Raw genomic sequence first — 14770 nt, forward strand, 5'->3', positions numbered from 1 at the left:
TAGACTTTTTTTGGGGGGACATCTTAAATCCATTGTTTATAAAACACAATCTACTGATACTGATGATCTTAAAATGCGAATTACAGCAGAATGCCAGTCAATTCCCGGTGAAATTTTCAGAAATGTTAGGGAGGTATTTGAAAATAGACTTTATTACTGTTTACGGGAAAATGGACAACATTTTGAACAACTTATAAGATAAGGCGTAAGTGGTGTAACCTAATCTTCTCATTTGTACTACAAGGAGATCCATTGCAATAACTTTTGTGTAAACACTAACCTGAAAACCAAAATCTGGCACGTTTAATTGCTTCTGCATCTTTGAAACGCGACTATTCGGAAACCTCTGGATAAAAAGCGATAAAGAAGGATACCACTGAAAAGAGAATTAAACGCCCTTTAAAACGATTGATCCCCATTCCCATTTAAGATTGTTAAGGTAACATCTACCCCCCCCCCCTAAAGGGGTTGAAAAAAAAGCCTAAAAATATTCATTTTAAGTGTCCCCCTTACAAATAATGCAAGAAAGATATTAAGGGTGGGAAGTTTGTAGCGTTTTATTTTTCTTTTTATAAAATTCCAAATTTTAATATTGCTGGCGCCATCTATTCGCTAGATGTTAAACTTCATTCAGTACAGGTAGCGGTTCCTTTCCATAAAAACAAATTTCATTCAGTATAGACGATAGAGTTCACTTAATTGCCTTTGGTCATATGACCTGTCAATTGGAAGACTTGCGTCTTGCGAAATGGAGGCTTTTTCCGAGAGATTGAGATCAGAAAAAGACGCGTGGTTCAGCGTCCGACGAATCTCAGAGAAAAAGGGCTTTCTGAAACACTTTTCCTAACAGTAAAGGCACGGGTATCCAAAAGTGGAGATTTGAAATCCTGTAGAATATACTGTTCAGAGCCTAGTTCGTGTTTTTTGGCCTTTTCCTGGAATAAGATCACAGTAAGTGTATCTACCATTTTGTATCGCCATGTCTAACTAAATTTTATTTCAGTTATTCCCGTTTTTTATTTATTTTGATAATGTTTGATTGTGCATTACTGGTTTGGATCAGCATATAGTTTGGCTATATTTTGGAAGGTGTACAGCTGATTTTCAGACCGTAAGTTATTTTTTTGGTATTCGGTGACTGTTCTGAGAGTTTTTTTTATATAGAGCAACTGGCGTATAAGAAATTGACGTATAAGTAATTGGCATATGAGTAACCACTTTTGAGACAGTATTTATGACTCTACATTTATTCTACTGATATCGAAGACTCCTGCTACTATCGAAGAGTCTACATCCACTTCCGTTAGTCTGGAGACTGCCTGCCTATCTGTTCACTACGTCATAAATTAAAAAAAAAATACAGATAAGTTCTAAGTTCAACACACAAGGTATTCCCTAAATTTTTTTTACTTTGAGATAATATTTTGAATATCTCTGTAAATTGTTGTCATTTATTCCATATATTATAGTCAAAATTTACCTTTTAGTTAACATTATAAGTCATGCTTTGTCCTTAACGGTACGTTTTACTTCAGTATGATCTTTTATGTGAGAATCGCTAACACGGATTCATTTTTGAAGGTTATTGTACACGATTTGTTTCGAAACATCATCGTATTGGTACTTACATAAATTTCACCTGTTTATATATTACGTAGTATAGTATACTGAAGAGAACTTTAACTAAATTTGAGTTTACTTAAAGCAACTAACGATTTCATTGGGATAATTGAAACTGGGTTTAAACTGATTGATAATTGTGTTCGTTTTTAAATAAATGTTCAACGTAGGATAGTTATATCTGATTTTATTCTTGATGAACATAATAGACCCTTATTGCTGTTGATTATTTTATTTTAGCTATTTCATGATCAAATTTTCTTACTGGTTTCTTACTTTACCTTTTCATACCCAAAGTAAGTGGCGCCCTTTTACTGTCTTTGACCATTACTATTTGAATACTTAACATCAATTTTAGAATCTTTGCAGCCTATACATTATTACTTTTATTTTATTATTTAACAACATTATTAAGTCACCACAGGTCACAAGCCTTACCTACGAACCCAGCTCTCCTCTAACCCTGAGCAACGGATACCTTTTTCTTTCTGTTTGAGTGATGACAGAAAAAGTCGTCACAAGTTTTAAAATTGACACACTGTATAGTGACCAAGAATCTCTGAAATTGCGGTCCGGGAGTAATATTAACACCGATTTACTTTAGAATGGTTACTCTGCAAAATCCCTCGACATTCTAGCTAATTGCCAGTCTGACTCATTGGTGCGCCAGCTTGAGGAGGATTCTCTCTTTCTCTCTCTTGACGATTCCATACGTGAAAGAAACATTAGAGAAGTCAAGAGAATAGCTAAACAGTTTAAAAGTAAAACTGTTTTAAGTCTGAGCCTACTCTAAGTAGTATCCTAACAGAAACAAAACCGGAATCATCAACCACAAAAAAGTACATCTACTAGGTACCTTGCGAGTGCGGTGAGTCGTATATTGGAGAGACAAAACGTCTACATGTACGACGAACATAAAACATACGCAAAGAGATACAACAATGAAGTCGGGCATTGCAGATCATATGTCGTCCCAGCACCACAACATAAAATGGTCGAAAGTGGGGCTTGTCCACAAGGATACCCATTGGAAAAAGCGCAAATTTAAAGAGATCGTATTCATATCTAGCAATAATAAAATATTTAGCAATCCAAGTATCATCATTTCAGCAATATGGGAACCACTCATAAAACATTCCAATGCAGGTATTCGCAGTGGACAAACTCATGCTTGAAGGTACCCAACATCTTCAATGGTGAATGCTCGGCTTTAGTATACAGGGTGATCCGAACTGTATTCCGGAAACGAAATAAGTAATAAAGTTCGTATTGCAGTGTGTAGAAGTTTCATTTTTATTTCCATTTTTTCCAAATATTTTCTGAAGTAACGTCAATATTTGAATAAAAATTGTTTTCTGGAGGTTTTCTGACATGAGAAATTTTATTTAGTTGTCAATATGGCTCGTACTTGTAGAGGGCGCCACCTACATATTTTAACTGGTTTGAAGAGTTATTACTTTTCGTCCGTATCTGTATAAAACTACTGAATAAAAAAATATACATTTACGATGGTTTTACGTAAAAAAAAGTCTCTTGGTAAAAATCGCTACAAGTAATGATTCTCAAGATATTTGCAACGGAAATTATCAATACCTGTTATCATTTACATAAATTAAACATGTTGACTAAAGAGTTATTAGACTGAAATCATAAATTTGAAATATTTTTATGCCAAAAATTCAACAGAAACTGTTTTACCATCATTTTTTCGAAAAAAAATAATCATGAATTTAAAAAAATAAAAAGTTTACAAATTTATCATTTCAGTCAAATAACTATATCTCAACATATTTATTTTGTGTCAATAATGACAGGTATTGACTATTTCCATTCTAAATATCTTGAGAACGGTTAAGCTTGATTTTTGATGCGTTGATACGATATTAATTTTATTGGTTGAATTTAAAGACTTTGACTGGTTAGAAAAGGTTAACCAATCGAAGCCTTTAAATTCAACCAATAAAATTAATATCGTATCATCGTATCGTCGGACAACGGATGCATGAAAATCAAGCTTTACTCGTAGCGATTTTTACCGAGAGACATTTTTTACGTAAAAAATCACGGAAATGTATATTTTTTCACTCGGTAGTTTTATACAGGTACGAGAAACGTTGTGTAAGCAAAATAAAGACAAGTCCGAAATTCTTTTAGCTTATTAGATTATTAGTATTAAATTAATTTCTATTTATTCTGTGCTCTTTGTAATGTCATATATAATAAGAATTGTGCACGCCCGAGTTCTATTCCATCGGCTATTTTTCTTACGAACTCTGCCGTAAGATATAATAGAATATAATATTATTCTTCCAAGTACATCCTATCTCGTTATAGAATTCTCGGATTTAAAATACCTCTAATAATTCCCATTTTCAAATATATTATATCTACGACTATATAACGTCGCGGTCTGGCCCGTATAATAAGAGATTTCTTTGTTATCTTCAATGACACTCGACATATTTTAATAATCCCTTTGATACAAGGTTCGAGTTTCCTCCGTCGCGAGTTGTTAATAAAATTGGAAACGCAATTTTTAATGAAGCTCTCCAGACAAGAGATCAAAAAAAAGTTAAATAAGGTTTTTATTAAAATTAATAACATGCACTGGGGCGTATTTAATAAAAGTGTAGTGTTCGACATTATTATTAGAGAGGTATGAAATAGGTTCGGTGTTTTTTAATATACCGGGTGCCTCTCAAATCTGGCTCAACCCTATAACTTTTTTATTTTTTCAGACTGAAAACGAGATTTGGTATCTTCCTGTTACACCGGAAATGACTACAACTTTTGATTTTTAAATGGCACCCTCTATATTTTTTTACTTTATTCGATAGAAATGATACTCTCAATAGATTGACATATTATGTCAACTTATGACTTTTTCGCTTAAAACAAAACTGTGTTAAAAACACTAATTTTTAATCTTGAGGATTGGAAAGGAGCCTTAGAAAAATAGATTTGATCGTCTAATGTAGTTAGTGTGTTGCCCGAGCCGGTTAAAAGCTGCCCTATTCGTATTTTTAATCATATCTCAATTTATTCAAATCGAACAATTAGCATATTTGGAAAAATATTATTATATATATTATTATATACAGGGTGGGCCTATACAGGTACGGCCAAAAAGTTATTACTCCTCAAACCAGTTAGTAGGAGTCATATTAACTGTATTCCGGGTACTTCGGCAGCATGTTCTGCAGATAAAAATAAATAAAAAAGTATACGAACTTTTTTATTTATGCGAACTTTTTTAATGTATGTCCTAAAATGCTTAGTTTCAGAGATACAGGGCGTAGAATTTTCATTCTCATGTCATGCTACTCATGACGTTCTGAAAAATTTATCTGCCACTTTGTCAAAAGCAAAGTTGTTTTATACGATGTCACAATAACCTTAACATGTCAAAATACTTGACACATAAATATACACTGCCCAAATGTTCGAAAAAAATGTGTAAAGAGTCGTATTAATTTTTTTTGGAACCAGCTGTACTTGTGTATAAAACTACTGAGCAAAAAAAAATACGTTTACAATGTTTTTTATGTAAAAAAGGTCTCTTGGTAAAAATCGCTACGAGTACCTAATGGTTTTCGAGATATTTGCAATCGAAATTATCAATACCTGTAATCATTGACATAAATTAAACATGTTGACTAAATAGTTATTAGAGTGAAATGATTTGAAATGTGTTGGTGCCAAAAGTTCAACAGAAACTGTTTTATCATCATTTTTTTGCAGAAAAAATTATGATTAGTTTAAAAAAATAAAAATTTCCCATATTTATCATTTCAGTCAAAGAACTATGTACTCAATATGCGCTTATTTTTCGTCAATAATGACATGTATTTACTATTTCTATTCTAAATATCTTGAGGACGGTTGTTCGTAGCGATTTTTACAAAGAGATATTTTTTACGGAAAAAGTCACAGACATGTATATTTTTTCCCTTGGTAGTTTTATACAGGTACGGTCAAAAAGTTATTACTCCTCAAACCAGCTAGTAGGAGTTATATTGACATCAAAATCAAATTTCTCATGTCAAAGAACTTCCAGATACCAATTTTTATCCAAATATTGACGGTACTTCAGAAATTATTTGGAAAAACCCGAAATAAAAATGAAACTTCTACACCCTGTATCTCCAAAACTAAGTATTTTAGGACATACATTTATACGAACTTTTTAACTTATTTTTATCTGCAGAATATGTTGCCGAAGTTTCCTGAATACAGTTCGGACCACACTGTATAATATATTTGCTCATTAGCACATTTGGAAAAAGCATTTTTTACGAATAATTTGGTACCATACACTTGGTAGTTCAAGTCAAATTGTCGTTATGAATTGCATGTTGCAATTTCAAATAAACCATATTGGAAAATGTCAAAAGTTGACATATGATATGTCATTCTATACAGAGTGTCATTTTCTATCGAATAGAGTAAAAAATAATGCCGACGGTGCCATTTAAAAATCGTAAGTCAATTTCCGGTGAAACAGGAATTTGACCGAAAACAATTAATGAGGCAATCAATCCTATATTTTATGTCATATAATAACATATCAAATCTAGTTATTTTCTCTGAAAAAAAAAGTTATAGGGCTGAGCCACTTTTGAAACGCACCCGATATTTCAACACATTCACGGGAATCAAAATTTGTAGGTTTCTTTTCGTTGACCTAGAACTATACAATTTGGCAACAAGTATAGGTAAAAATCTGAAACATATTATAAAAAATATAGTTTTTTTTATTTAAAGTATGTAATCAATCATCGATAATTCAATCATCAATATTAATTATTTATTAATTTTCTGTTGTTTAGTCCCAGTGAATATCAAGAATAAGAATTTTACAGATTTTACGACGTCAATGGTGGTGTTGTTAAGTACAAAAGGCCGCAGCGAGTTTTTATACGACAAAGCTTTAGTTTTAGAAATGTTGAGACTCAGGAGGTTCGAATAGCACCAAGATTTAATGGTGATTAAGTCATTTGATATAATCCTATGAAGTGCCGTGACGTCCTTGTTGCTCCAAGTGAAGCTAATGTCGTCGGTAAAAAGACGTAATTTGCCACTGATGTTTATGTTAACAATGTCGTTAATAAAAAGAAGAAACAAAATAGGGCCTAGTACTGAGCCTTGTAGTACTCCACATTCTATTGGCTTGCTAGAAGACAACGTGGTATCCACCCTCACAAGTTGACTTCTGTTGCTCAGATACGACTTAAATCATTCGGGAGATGTTCCCTTGAACCCATAGTGCTGCAGTTTATTAATTAGGATCTTATGATTTACACAGTCGAACGCCTTAGAAAAATCACAGAAAATTGTTGCTGTAGAATGATGGTTATTTAGGCTGGAGTAAACTTTATTAAGGAGGGAAAACATAGCGTCATTTGTGGACTTGTTACTTAGAAATCCAAACTGATGTTCAGTAAGTATTTTGTACTTAAACAGAAAAGATACCAGCCTTCCTTTAACCAACCTTTATATGATCTTAGATAGCGTTGGAAGGAGTGCAATTGGGCGATAGTTAGAAGGTTCATCTTTGTCTCCTCCTTTATGCAGAGGAATGATTATTGCCGTCTTAAGACATTTTGGAAAAATACCATTTTGGAATGAGATGTTTATTAAAGTAGTTAGATGATTCAGAGTGCTTTCTGGCATATTCGAAAACATTTTTAAAGTTAGCCCGTCGGTCCCAGATGAGGATTTATTTTTGATGGTATTAATTGTACTGCTAAGCTCTTCTAAAACTACGGGCAAAAAAAAGAAACTGTGTAAGTTTACATTATCATTAGAAAGATATGAAAGTGGATCATGAGAAGGACATATGGTATTAGTTAAGTTTTTCGCTACATTTACAAAGTAATCGTTAAGGTTCTCAGGTGAGGTAGAGATATTGCTAGACGAAGAAGCTTTGTTTCTCAAATTATTCACAATAGACCATGTTTCTTTAGCAACATTACCAGAATTGACTATTCTCCTATTATAATAAAGATCCTTAGAGGCTCTTATAAACTTATGATAAATTTTTCTGTATAGTTTTACGTAATTGTGGAAAAAGACACTCTCTGAGAATTTTAAGTGAGATAGTGAACGCATGTTTTTAGAAGATATGCGTAGACCTTTAGTGGTCCAAGGTTTATTATGCTTATTTTTGATAGGCCTTAGAGGAAAGGATTTGAACGCTAGACTGGTTAATGTTTTTACGAAAATAGAAAATTCGGTGTCGACATCATAAGAGCGAGTATCCCAGTTGGTTGTTTTACATAAGTGGCTGAACTTTTGATCATTCTTTTCTGAAAAAATACGGAATAATTTACGAGGGGCATTTTTGCTTTTTTAGACTTCATCGAAAATTCAGTTAAAACTGCTTCATGATCAGAGAGACCCGAGCTAAAGACGTTACAGGCGATAGAGTTAGGATCAAAAGATGACACAACACAGTCTATAATACTAGAACTGGTTTTTGGATATTCTGGTAGGTGAACCAACATGCATGACTATTCCAAAAGAATCAAAAATGGACTGAAGAAACTCCTGAGCAGCACATACACTAAGAAAGTCAATATTAAGATCACCACACAAAATTAATTTGCTTTTTAAGGGCCGGGACTCAAGCAAGTTTAGTAGATTATGACAGTATAATTGCACGTCAGAGTCAGGTGTTCTTTAAATACAAATAATGTTAAGGTCATAAGCATTATGGTGGACAATGGAAAATTCGAATACTTTTTCAGATAACAAATCATTGTACCTAGTTACCTCGGAAAAGTCGTTGTTTAAAGACATTATCATTGTACCTCCATGAGATAAATTTGTTCTATTAAATCTGGCTACTGTGTTATAATTTTTAACAAATACAGGCTCATAAAAATTTAACCAGTGCTCAGTTATGGCAATGATATCTGGAAATTCAAGTTCTTCTAGTAAAAGATATAGTTCATCTGTTTTATGTCTTAAGGACTGAATATTAATAAGGAATAGACCAAGCTTGATATCGCTTAATTTTTATCTTATAAATAAGGCCTGAAGTCCTCCTCCTAGGTGCCTTCTCTGTTGAGGTGGGCGGTGAATATGGCATATCACTCTCTGTCCAGAGCTTGGTGTATAAGGGCGTTTCCGTTAGTGTAGGTCCAATCTCTTATGTTACATAGCCATGATTTTTTTCCTCCCTATGCTATGTTTTTCATCGATTTTTCCTTCTATTATAAGCTGTATTTCTTCATAGTCTGAGTGCCGTATTATGTGTCCAAGGTAGGAAGCCTTTTTGATTTTAATTGGGCATGTTAGGTGTGCACGAGTTTTCATTCTGTTTTAAACTTAACGCATTAAGGCGTTTAATGTCTTGATGAAAAAGGCTGCCCGGTGGCGTAGAGGTACAGGCTCTCGTCTACCAATCTCAAGGTAGCGGGTTCAATCCCCACACCCGGCATTGCATCAGCCGACTATTTTTATTAAAATAAAAATAGTTTGGGTACCTAGGTCGGTTCAGCCTTAAATGAGTACTTGGGATTCACAATCCTGAGGCAATAATAGGCCGTTGAAGCGTAGTGCTAGCCACATTACCTTCCTTGTATACCGAACGGCTCTAGTATGGCAAGCTGTACCTTGCTACTCCCAAGGCGTTAAACTCTATATACTCGAGCTATTATTATTATGTCTTCTTGTTTTAGCGTCCATGTTTCGCATCCATATTGAAGTACGGGCCATATATAACATTTTAATGTTCTTAGCTTCGTTGGTATAGTTATTCTCGGATGGCATAAGATCTTCGGCATGTTGAGGAAACCAGTCCTATCTATTTGAATCCTTTTTCTGATTTCCTTAGAGTGGTCTAGCTGGCTGTTTAATTCCCTGCCCAAGTAAATATATCTCAGCGTGGATTCGAGATGGACGCCGTTTATCTTTATGTCGGTGTTTTCATTTTCTTGCGGATGTCTGTTGAAAATCATAGTTTTTGTCTTGACGGTGTTAATCTCTAGACTCATTCTCATACTTTCTTCTGTCAGTTTGTCCATTAGGGTTTGCAGCTGGTCTTCGGATTCTGCTAATACCATGGTGTCGTCTGCGTATCTTATATTATTTATAATTTTTCCATTTATTTTAGCCCCTTCTGGACAATTTTGAAGAGATTTTTGGATTATATACTCGGCATGAACGTTAAACAATAATGGTGAAAATGTGCATCTCTGTCTAACATCTTTGTAAGTCTACGTATCTTGTATTTCCTTTTTCTGTTCTGACACAACCTTTGTGATTCCAGTATGTGTTCCTTATAATGCTAACACAAGCCACCCAGTATAAGATTCTATTATTTCAGCGATTAGAGCAGTTTAAATTTTTCTAAAAAAAATAAAATCATTCTGAAGAGTATAGAAAGAGGTTTATAAAGATAAGAAACGTGAGGATAAATTTAGAGCCACCTCAAATCCCCGGTTAGAGCTCGACAATTTAGAGCAGGTCGCACATGAGCCCATAACATGCACAGAAAGATAATTGCAATAAATTTGCCGCCACGTCCGTTTGTTTAGCCTTCCATAAATTGCGGCTAGAGGGCGCTTATCACTCGCGGTGCGTAACTAGCATAGAAACGTTGCCACTCTTCAGTATTAAAAGGTGGAATGAATCATGGGGGTCAGAGCTATCTCTTGTGAGAAACTAACGAGCAAAAATCATAAGAATCTTGAAAGACAATAAATATATGCGATTCATACACTGAGAAATTAAGAAAATTTTTAAAATTTAATAATTAAAGTTTGTTATTTAGTACTCAATTATACAGTATGTCCCCGAATTGTCGTGTGTCCTCGGATGTGCTTTCGCACTGGAAGTGAGTGCCATCCCTTCTCGGAGGTGAAAAATAAACCACCCGTTTTAATTACAAAAATCAATAAAGGCATGAATTCAAAACAAAAAGATTTTTAATTTTTTATTTTTTAAAAAATTTTATTTTTTTTTGACATGTCTCAAAAACTAAAATTATTTTTATCCTCGCTTACTGGCCTATAAACTACATATTTAAAAAAAATTGAACTTACCTCTTGTGATATTTTCTACGACCAATCCATTTGATACCGATGTTAATATAATATTCCTACAGAAAATATTTAAGTAAATGCATAATAAATAATTTAGGTTGCCAATATGTAAAATAAAACAAAGTTTTACAAAAATTACACTGCCTTTATTTGTAATAATTCTACACATTATTTACACGTAACGCTAATAAATAAAAAGAATCCTATAAAAAAATTATGAACTATTCTAAATAATTGAAGAAAGGTATTTCTTATTTAATAAAGTTATTGCAAGCCGTTCATTAACATTAGTATTTCCTTAATCTTAATATTTACTACATACATAACGGATTGTTATTATTTACAGTTATATACACACAGTTATATATTTTTACATTTTATTTATTTTATATTATAAAATGGAATACCCATACAATTGTTCGAAAAATCGAATTAAAATACGTTTTACTTTACTTCCTCTGAATATTTAAACGAATATATAAAATATTCGGAGAGATAGAAGTCCGTGGATAATCCCTAATATAACGTTGCCTGTATGCTCGGGGGCAAAAGAAGAATATATATTATTTTTAATATTTCATATTCCATTTTCATGCTACGGCCTTTTTTAGTATTCGAGAAAACTCGCGAGGACAGTGCCTCTACCTTCATAAATAAAAAGATAGAGAAAAAAACATATAAAAACAACAAAAGAAGAAAAAGTAAGCTAAATTTGTCTGAGCATAAGCGTAACGTATGCTTTACAAATAATTTGTATTATTTTTGAAGAATTTTGTAGATAAAAATTATTTTTAAAATATAAAAACAGTATCAAAAACAGGTTCTTGATAAAGAAGTATTTTGAGTGCCTTTTTTGTAGGTGTAACAATATTTTGAAATATATAGAGGGTTTTTAAAAAAATGTACCATCGCTCATGGGGAGATTCCTCACATAAAATTAATATGTATTTTTTATATCAAAGGTTTGTGTCTTTAGTGATGCGAATCTTGATGTATTTTAAAGATTAATATAATTGGTTCTGGCTTTTCGATTTTGATAATTTTTTAAGCAATATGTAGATAAATTATTTATTTTTTAGTGTAATTATTTATTTTAATGTTTAGTTTATTTGTATTGTTCTTTAGTTCATCTCAATAGCTTTATTTTTGTTGGAGATATTCGCTTATGAAGAAGACACTAACATTTTTTCGTAATTTTTACATTAAATCCATGCTTTTGCTTTTGATCCTAGTCAACAGACTAGTAAGTTGTGGTCCCGAAGCGGGTCTTCTTAAAAGATACCATCCTGTATATTTTATTTATTTTTAAGGAAAAAGTAATGGACGAGTTTTATTTTCCCTACTATTTTTCTATGAAATATCAGGATTTGTTGTTCTCCAAAGATGAGCAACTCTCTTATTGCAACCGGGAGCATTGATTTTTCAGCGTCTCAATATAAAAGCTTTCTATTATTCTTCTTTCTCCGCAGGATACATAATATAAAATAAAATAAAATATACTCGGATTTCTCTAGTTTAGTTGAAAGCCAGCTGTCACAGAGTCAGAGACGTACCAGTAAATTCGTATAAAATAAATATCGACCGAAAACCAAATGCATTAGATAATATTTTTAAATTTATTTCAATAGTGTTATTATAAATAATAAACCAATTTGAATTATTTTCTCTCTGTTTGTTTCGTGTGGTTTTAATAAGTACAGGGTGTCCCATTTTTGTTGAAATCATACGGTATCTCCGTTATTAGTAAAGATAGGAGGATGCGGTTTGCACCAGCCTGTCCCACTTTTTTGTCAAACGGAAGATGCTGTAAACACAAATTTCATATCCCTCTTCGTTTCTGAGCTACAGGGTCTTTTCGAAAATTTTGCAATTTGGGACAGCTCCCGTATCTCCGTCATTGTGATCCGTATCTCCGTTATTGGATGATATCGAGAAAATAAAAACTGATTCTTGTAGAACTTTTTACGTAAAATACTGGTGTAGTAAAAATATTTTTGAAAATATGAATTAAAGTTATGTTTTTTCCAAATGGAACACTATATATTTATAAATCGTATAATCCACCTTAATATAAGCTTCTCAGAAATATATATTACTCTGTATTTATTTTCACTATTTACTGCAATATATAATATATATAATATATTTTTCTCTTTTTTATTACGGAATTTATTATAACGGGATGGGTTTGCAAATATCTAAAAGCTTGCATTATTAGCTTGCATTATGAAAGCATGTTCCAGGTGTTCGACACTGTTGTAGTTAGAATTTTAGAATTTAGAATAAGTGGGAGGGGGGGTTAATCCCTGCGACCTTAGAGATCTATTGTGTCCCCCTTTCTTGAGTTATAACTCATCATACAGTCTCCGGACTTCCTACGGAGACCCGTGTCCTTCACAGTCGAGGAGCTACGACCCAGGCCGGGTAGACGAAACGGTAGCTTGTGTCGCCTGTTGGGTTTAGAGGTAGGAGGTAGGCTCCCGACCCTTGGAGGAGGTGGTAACTTGTATGCCACTTGCGGAGGATGGTCTCACGCAAGTGTCAGCCACCTCTCCTGTAGTTCTCTTTGGGTTGGGCCCCTTGGAACTTTCATTGTTACTGTTCCCAGTGTCGCTAGGGGGTTTCCCCACAGCTTCACCGGTGATGTTTTTATTACTATTATTACCCGATCTCATAGTGTTCCCATGAGTCGCTAGGGACAGTAGGTCCACTTCTACAGAGCCCCGCATGTAGAAGTAAGGGATAAAATACAATGGGGTGCTCCCCGATGCCCCAAGGTTGAGGCTGTCCGTAGCCCTGCCCGGTATCGTTATATGTCTTGGTGCAATTCCCTGGCCACGACACTACAGTCAGGGACAAGACGATGAGTGAGATGCTTCTTAGACCAAGCCAAGTGCTAGGGGGGATTCCCCACAGCACCTGACCAGGAGCTTCCCCACCAACGACAAGGTCTAGCATCTCCTAGGGGAAGATGTCAAGAGTTAACAGAATGTTTTAGTTTAGCACTGTTGTAGTTACCACGATATATTTTATATTTCAAAAATCCCCAAAATCAGAAATCGAGAACGGACAAATCTGGGAATCAGGGAGGCCATCATATAGGTCCATTGGTTCCAATTCATTGATTTGAGAAATATGAATTTAACAAAATTCTAATATTTTCAAGGTTGTGAGGGGGCCCCCTCTTGCTGAAAGTATATTTCACGTAAATTAGCTAAAGGAATATCTAAAAGTTCAGGCACGATAGCTTCCAAGATTTACAAATAGAGAAAGAAGAATTTATTAGCGGCTCCCAAAATAAAACAAGAGAAAAAAAGCAGTATACTTTTAATTATTCTTTAGTTCCTTTTATTATCAATCATGGCCTACTAATTAATCTGATCGTTTAATAAAAACTTTTAAATATTGCAATAAATAGTGAAAATTAATATAGAGTGATATATACATTTTTGAGAAGTTTATGGCAAGCCAGATCATATAATTTATAAATATATATTGTGTTCAATTTAAGAAAACGTAACTTTAGTTCATATCTTCAAAAATATTCTTTTTGTAGAATAATTAGACTACGCCACTCTATTCTACGTAAAAAGTTCTACAACAAACACCTTTACCTTCTCGATATCTTTAGCAATAAGAGAGAAACAAGGGGTGTCCCAAATTGCAAATGTTTCAAAAAGACCATGTAGCTCAGAAACGAAGAGGGCTATGATAATTTTGTTTACAGCATCTTCGTTTTGACAAAAAAGTATGACGGGTTGGTGCAAACCGCACCCTTCTTTCTTCACTAATAACGGAGATACCGCATGATTTCTACCAAAATGGGACACCCTGTATCGGCACAAAAAACGCATCAATGAAACCGCAGATCACAAGTTCTGCTATTTATTTTAGACTTAATAGTATCACAGCGTATTTTCTTACTACCTGTACAGTGTGTCCCAAATTGACACTATCTATACAGGCTGTCTCAATATTCAGTGACAATGAGCCGCCCGATATTTTTTAAATCAAAATACACAATTAATTGGACACCAATTAATTCTAATTTATATGAAAGGTATCAATAGGAAATAATAACTCCATGTTTTGCATTTTCC

The sequence above is a fragment of the Sitophilus oryzae genome, unplaced genomic scaffold (genome assembly GCF_002938485.1).
Source record: "Sitophilus oryzae breed Bouriz unplaced genomic scaffold, Soryzae_2.0 scaffold_1492_pilon_pilon, whole genome shotgun sequence".
Classification (NCBI taxonomy): Eukaryota; Metazoa; Arthropoda; class Insecta; order Coleoptera; family Curculionidae; genus Sitophilus; species Sitophilus oryzae.